Source organism: Solanum verrucosum, unplaced genomic scaffold (genome assembly GCF_900185275.1).
Source record: "Solanum verrucosum unplaced genomic scaffold, falcon-dt-bn FXZP01000206.1, whole genome shotgun sequence".
Lineage (NCBI taxonomy): Eukaryota > Viridiplantae > Streptophyta > Magnoliopsida > Solanales > Solanaceae > Solanum > Solanum verrucosum.
In genome coordinates, this window is record NW_026020104.1 from 1,421,054 (window position 1) to 1,428,524 (window position 7,471).

Consider the following 7,471-nt stretch of genomic DNA (forward strand, 5'->3'; position numbering starts at 1 on the left):
CAGTGATTCGCTAATTGAACTTGTGTAATTCATACTGTACTTTTCACAAACTTTTCATGCTAATCCTGCAAAATCAAAACATCTTTATTTCAAAAATAACATAATTAAAGCAGTTAAGGATTTTGGGTTGCCTCCCAAACAACGCCTTAGTTAACGTCGTGGCACGACACAGGTTAACACCTAAACTTCACTTTTGGGGTTAGTCAAAACATCATTTGGAAACCCCCTGCTTCGTGCCTGATGGGGATGAGGCATCACATGACCCAAAAGAGTTTCAATTAGCTGGATAGATCTAGAGTGAGAACCGCTCATCTGATTTAGCACTTCTACGTTTTCTCTAATCTTCTCTAACACTCTATCTTGCTCATTTAGCTTTTGGAGAATGGTTAATAACAAATCCTTGATACGTCTATTTTCAATGTCCATAGATCTTCCCTGCTCTGTAGGTAGTATGCATTTAATCTTCTCTTTGGTCATCACCTCCAGTTCCTCGACCTTTTGGGTCAAGTTATCCATCTGACCCAGCAAAATAATTAATTGTTGGTCCTTCTTAGTATCCCTGTTCGTTTTAGCCAAAAGGTCAAGAAATTTGGCTGCGATCTCATAGGAGTATCTCTCGAGGCCACCTGGGACAAGTCGATAGATTAATCCTCTGTTGCCGGGATTTAGACTCCTATAGAAGCATTCCAGTAGAACTAGATCGGGGATCTCATGAGTTGGGCATTGTGTCAATAGTGTTTTGAACATCAGCCACGACTCATGAAAAAGTTCTCTTTCTAGATGCTTGAAGGTCAGGATGCGATCCCTGAACCTCACCACTTCTACTGGGAGGTGCTCCATTGGTTCACCATCTTCATCATGTATACTCATTATCCTGTCTCAACACACAAACAAGCTAGACAAAGCTAAGAGTTAAGTAAGTAAACTACAATTAAGAAGAACAAAATTTCTATTAATCTAAAAATTCTCAAATAACACCACTCCCCGGTAGCGGCGCCATTTTGATGTTTGCGTAATCAAGACACAACTTCCGATGCAAGTGTCTACGATTGTGCAATAGTTTAGTAACCTAATCAAGGATTAGGATCCCAAAAGAGTGGTTTTGAGAATTTATAGAAAATTAAAATTTAGTTCTAACTAGTCTAACTAAAGACATTAACGAGTTAAAAACATTGTAAATTAAAGGGGGACACAAATGTTTCAATTTACAATTGGGGGGGGGGGGGGGGGTTGTCACTAGTAAGTAAAAAACAGCAAAATAAACAAGGGTTTCTAAGCAATGAGAAGGGATCCTTGGGATGTGACGGGAAACGGGTTAAGGTAGATTTTTGGGTACATGTTTTCAATAGAAGATTCATAGAGTAATTGTGACTAGGCTAAGCTTTAAGGGGGATAATCTCTCTCTCGGGTAACTTACCCTGTTTCAAATGCGTTCCTCTCGGATACCCACTTGCCGCAGGAAGACCAGCCTATACCTTAACCCGCTCACTCTCTCGAGTTGAGTGTGTGGACATGGGACTAGGGTTCACTCTCTCGAGCTGAACCTCATGTCGACCCACTCACACTGGCCATCAATCTAGTGGTCTTAGTTTTACGACCTATTTCTCGAGCAAGCCGAAAACACATAAATAAACCTGTATTGCAACTACAAATTCATTAGATTCATCCACAACCACTAAACGAAATCACATTTGAACTATGAATAAACTATTAGCAAGCAAGACCCAACAACAAATCTAACCGATATTCGCTAAATCACACCCCAAGAATTGGGGTTTTAAGCCACACATCAAGAGATATAAATTTATACCTAAATGAGCTTGCATTCAAATGGGTACAAAGATTTAATTCTTGTTACAAGCCAAGAATGAAGAATCCAAGAGACCCAAGTCCAAATCCTTGGAGATGAAACCCTCTTTTTCTTCAAGTCTTCAAAACCCTTAAAAAGTACTATTCTATATGAAAATTATCACAATTGTTCGACTCTAAGTGAAAATTATAATAATTGTTCCCTCTTAAACTAAAACTCTAACTAGTATTTATAGTTATCACATATTTGTGCTGCAGCGGATCATTTGGCGTTGTTAGTCGGAATCGCCGATCAACTCAGCAATTCTCCCTTTGGTGTAGTTCGTCGCCGTCTTGCACCAGCCTTCAGCATCGTCGTGCTCTGGTTCATTGGGCGGCATGGTACTGCTTCACGGAACTGCTCGGCGATGCGTCGACTGCTCCCTGTTTCCGCCGACTTGATCCTTTTCTTCAGCGCTCAGCACACTAGAACAAAAGGTGAAGTAAGACCCTTCGGCGATCCTCCGGCCTTCATTTCTTCGTTCTTTTCAGCCCTTTCATTCCTTTTTGCGACGTAGTGTCCATTCTTTCCTTAAAACTTTAAATATCTGAAACTTAAGGGTTTTCATCAGATATTGACATAAAATAAGCATTTGAGGACATAATTTCTATTAAAATATATTCTTGAATGAGTCCACAAATTGGACTCATTAGTTGTTGATTATAATTACTTAAATTTATCATATTTATTGTTGTTATCATGATAGGTATAATCTTTTTACATTGTGTGATGAGTGGTTAAAACTTCAATTCTGGGATGTAATTATGAGGCTGGGTATTGATTTAATATAGTGAGTATTGTGTTTTGCTCTATTTTATTGTTTTTCATTCATGAATTTAGTCTAATTAAAATGAGGTTAATTCATGGGTTAAATTTACAAATTTAATCCTATTTTTGATCTTTGATTGATGCTCGAAATAGATCAATTGGAGTGAGTAATTAGTTTAATTCATGCAATTTATAAGCTAGGGTTTGTTTGTTATTCACATAGATGAAACCGAAAGAAGATTTTATGAATTGGTCCTATTAGATTGAAAGAAAATTAGTGTTATTTAAGATTACTCAACCTATCCATTATTGAGCAACACAACTACCCCTATGTGACATCGATCCTAACTCCCGCACCTTTAGATTATTTTTTAATTGCTTAAATTTTTGAATATTTAGTTTAATTGTGACACTTGATATTTCAAACTATTTTAGTAAATTTGTTGTAATCCTCCACCCATTTGTCTTAATGTGCTACAATAAATAGGTCTGCATTCTTAATTTCCTAGTTGAATTCTTATCATTATATCATTCCTTGTGGGATTTGGCCCGGAATCTTAGTTGGGTATTTTTATTAATGATAACCACTTACTCGTTAAATTTGTTTTGAGGGTAATTTGAGCGTTATAAAAAAAATGGTGGTGTTGTCAGGGAATGGTGGCTAATAATTCAATTAGACAAGTTGGTTTGTAAACTTATTGAAATGTATTAGATTGTTGCTTGGTGTTGAGGTTTTGCTAAATTATAGGTATAAAACATGAGTGATCATGGTAGTGACAACGATAGTCATTACGGGAAAAATGATAATTTGGGTGACGTAAATGACATGCACATGATTGTCATTGCAATCAATGGAGCTATCTGGTTACCTCACACATTAGGGAGAGCAGTCTTCCATGTAATCAAAACAATACTACAGCTGCTACAAATGAGAGGACTGTTCGGAGGACTAGCTCATGAGTATCCTCATGAACACCTTCAGAACTTTGTGAATATTAGTGGACCGTTCTTCTTTAAGAACATCTCACAAGAGTCGACTATGTTAAGATTACTCCCTTTCTCTTTGACGGGGGAAGCCACAAGGTGGTTGGCGGAGTTGCCAAATGACTCTATCACTTATTGAGAGGAGTTGACTTATTCTTTCTTAGAGAGATTCTTTCCTCCCTCGAAAATTATCAAGCTTAGGGATGACATCCAGAATTTTAAAATACTGGGAGATGAACCTCTTCACGATATATGTTTGCCTCCCAAGCAACACCTTAGTTAACGTCGCGGCACAACATAATTGCACCTTCAAACCTCATTCTTGGGGTTAGCCATAGTATCACTAGGCAAACCCCCCTGCTATCTCGGGTTGAGATGAGACGATATATGACCCATTTGGATCTCCAACTGCTTGATCGACACTGAATGGGAGGTGATGGTCTGGCTAAGGGTAGACAGATCTTCTTTAATTTATTTTAAAATTTTGTCTGACCCTTCAACTTTGTTGAGGATACAAGAGAGTGTATCCTCAGACCTACCACCTTCTGAATCCTTAGGCTTTTGGCACTCATGGGGAGGTACATATATATCTTTCTCCCCATCTTTGCAATTTGGATTACGGTCCCTCTATTCACGATCTCAATCTTTCCAACTTTCATCCCTAGCCCAACCTTGGTTACCACCCTGCCTTGGGTAGTTTGAACGATAGCAACCGCCTTGGTTGGCTAGGAAATTTACCTCTTCATTATACAAGGCTTCAAACTTAGACTCATCCAGGTTGGCACACCCAACACCCACGGCATTGACACTTCGAGCACCAGCTCCCATGACATTTTTAGACAAAATATCAAGTTGTGTTATGATCTTGGTCATGTTTTGGTCCCTCTCTTGGTCCTTCTCCATCTGTTCCTTAGTTAGCTTGAACGTGAGAGGGGAGACCTAGTCTTCACGGGTATGCCACGCCCTGTTTATGGTAGTCATGCCATCCAAGAGTTGAGCCGCTATCACATAAGGTTGTTGCATAAAACCTCCCGGAGAAAGTTGGTCAGCAACACCCTTATTTATCGAGTCAAGACTCCGGTAAAAATACTGCATCAACACGTTATCAGGCAAGCCATGGGTTGGGTATTGAAGCACCAACTTCTTGAATCGCAGCTAAGTTTCATGTATTGGCTCACCTTCTAAACACTTTAAGTTTTGAATGTTATCCCGAATAGTCATCATCTTCGAATGAGGGAAAAATCACACTTGAAATGTAGTAACTAACTCCTCCCATGAAGTGATTGATTCACGTGGCAATTCAGCCAGCCACTTGCACGCCTCTCCCATTAAAGAGAACGGGAACAACCTCAACCGGACCGACTCTTGGGAGATGTTCTTGAAGGAGAATGGTTCGCATACATCCACGAAGTTTCTAATATGCTCATGAGGGTCTTCATGAGCCAAACCACTGAAAAGCCCCTTTAGTTGCAAAAGTTGCAACATAGTACTTGTGATGTGAAATACCGCATTCCCTTCGACCGGAGGCAAGCGAATGGAACCAATACCGCCGATGAGATGGGGGTCATTAGCATGAGGCTCGTTGACATCGTTGAGATTTCTGATGTCGTCTTCATGGCCTACTTGGCTGCCATTGCTGCCGTTTACGCTCATACTTCTTGTATTCAATATAAACAAGCAAAACAAAACTGAAAATAAAGTAAGTAGAACTACAATTAACAAGAGCAAAATTCAACATAACCAAAAATTCTCAATTAACACCACTCCTCGGAAGCGGCGCCATTTTGACTTAACATATTTAGGCACGTCATCCAATACTAAGCGTCCACAGTCGTTCAATAGTAATATAACCCAACTAGTGAAGTGGAGTAGAGTCCCAAGGGAGCGGTTTGTAACCAAGAATTAAGAGAAAAGTAAGAATGTGTTCAAGTCAATTATAGCTATAAACATTTACGAAGAAAAACATATCAAGTTAAAGGGTGACACAAGTATCAATTATCATAGGGGGTTTTGTAATCAATTATCAATTAAAATAACAACTAGAAATGAAAATGCAAATAGGGAGACGGGATTCTTGGGATGTGATAGAAATATGGGCTAAAATAAATAACTGGGTAAATTTTATCGATAGTAAATCGCTGTAAATTGGTAACTAGGCTAGACTTTAGTGGGGGTAAATTTTCTCTCAAACAATTACCCCGAATCAAATGATTTCTCTTGAACACCAATAAATGGCAATGAAGCACAGCCTTCGCCTTAGTCCATTCACTCTCTCGAGCTGAATGTGTGGGAGAGGGTTTAGGATTCACTCTCTTGAGCTGAACCCACGACAACCCAATAACTACAGACTATTGATTCAGTAGTTTTGGTTTAAAAACCTCTCTCTCGAGCAAGTCAAAACCACAAAGATAAAATTGTATTTGCAACTACAGCCCCATTAAATTCAAACACAATTACTGAACGAAATCACCTTTAAACAGCAAAATAACTATCTATAAGCAATACCCAGCAGTAAATTCAACCCATATTCACACCCTAAGAATTGGGGTTTTAGCTAGACATAGTAAGGAGATAGAAATCGATACCAAAAAGTGTTTCCATCAAATGGGTACGATAATTATTGTCTTTACACACGTCAAAGATGAAGGATCTTCAATACCCAATTCCAATTGCTTAGAAATGGAAACCTTCAAATCTTCAAAGCTAAGGAACAAAGTCTCCAAAACTCTAAGTTTTAAGAACTGAAAATAATGTTTGATACTGATTGCATACAAAATCTGATACTAAGCTAAGAATTTAAACAATTATTTATAGTTTTCAAGAAAAAGTGTTGTGAAGGACCACTCGGCGCAGTTAGTCGGGATCGCCAATCCACTCAGTGATCCACCCTTTGGTCTGGTTCATCACCTTTCTGCATTGGCCTTTAACAAATTTAAGTTCTGTAACATTGGGCGATGGAGTACTGCATCGCGAAATCGTTCGTTGACTCACCGACTGCTCCTTTACCTCATCGACTCGATTTTCTTCTTCAGAGCTTGGCACACTAGAACATTAGGCGAGACCATAGCCATTCGGCGACTCGTATAGTGGCTTAGGCGATCCTAAGGCTGTCTTTTCTTCTTTCTTTTCAGCTGCCTTGTTCCTTTCTGCCCAATAGTGTCAATGTTTTGTCTCTAATTCGAAATACTTGAAACTCAAGGGTTTTCATCTTTAGACAAAATATGCATTTGAGGACACAGAATCTATCAAAATAAAGCCCTAAAAGAATCCAAATCGTGGACTCATCAAAGCTCTTAACATGTCCTCTAAACTCTGCCTAACCATCTGTATGCAGATGAAATGTTGTATTGAGATTTATTTGAGTACCCAGGCCTTTCTAAAATGACTTCTAAAAGTGAGATGTAAACTGAGGACCTCTATCTTAGATGATAGACAAGGGAACCCCATGCAACCTGACTATCTCATTGATGTAGAGTCTTGCGTAGTCCTCCACCGATATGTAGTCTTGACAGCCAAGAAGTGAATTGACTTCATAACTCTGTCCACTATCACCCAAATAAAGTCATGTTGTCTGCAGTACGAGGTAAACTCGTTATGAAATCCATGTTTATCACTTCCCACTTTCATGTAGGAATGCTAATCTCTTGAGTCACAACTCTTGGTTTCTGATGTTCTACTTTAACCTGTTGACAGTTAGGACACTTAGCCACAAAATTTGTGATGTCTCTCTTCTTGTCGTTCAACCAATAGACTTCTCATTGATCACGTTACATCTTAGTTGCACTTGGATGAATAGAATACTTGGAGTTATCGCTATCCTATTTTTCCTTAACCTTCACTACAAGTGAAGATTTTGATCCATTTTTAAAT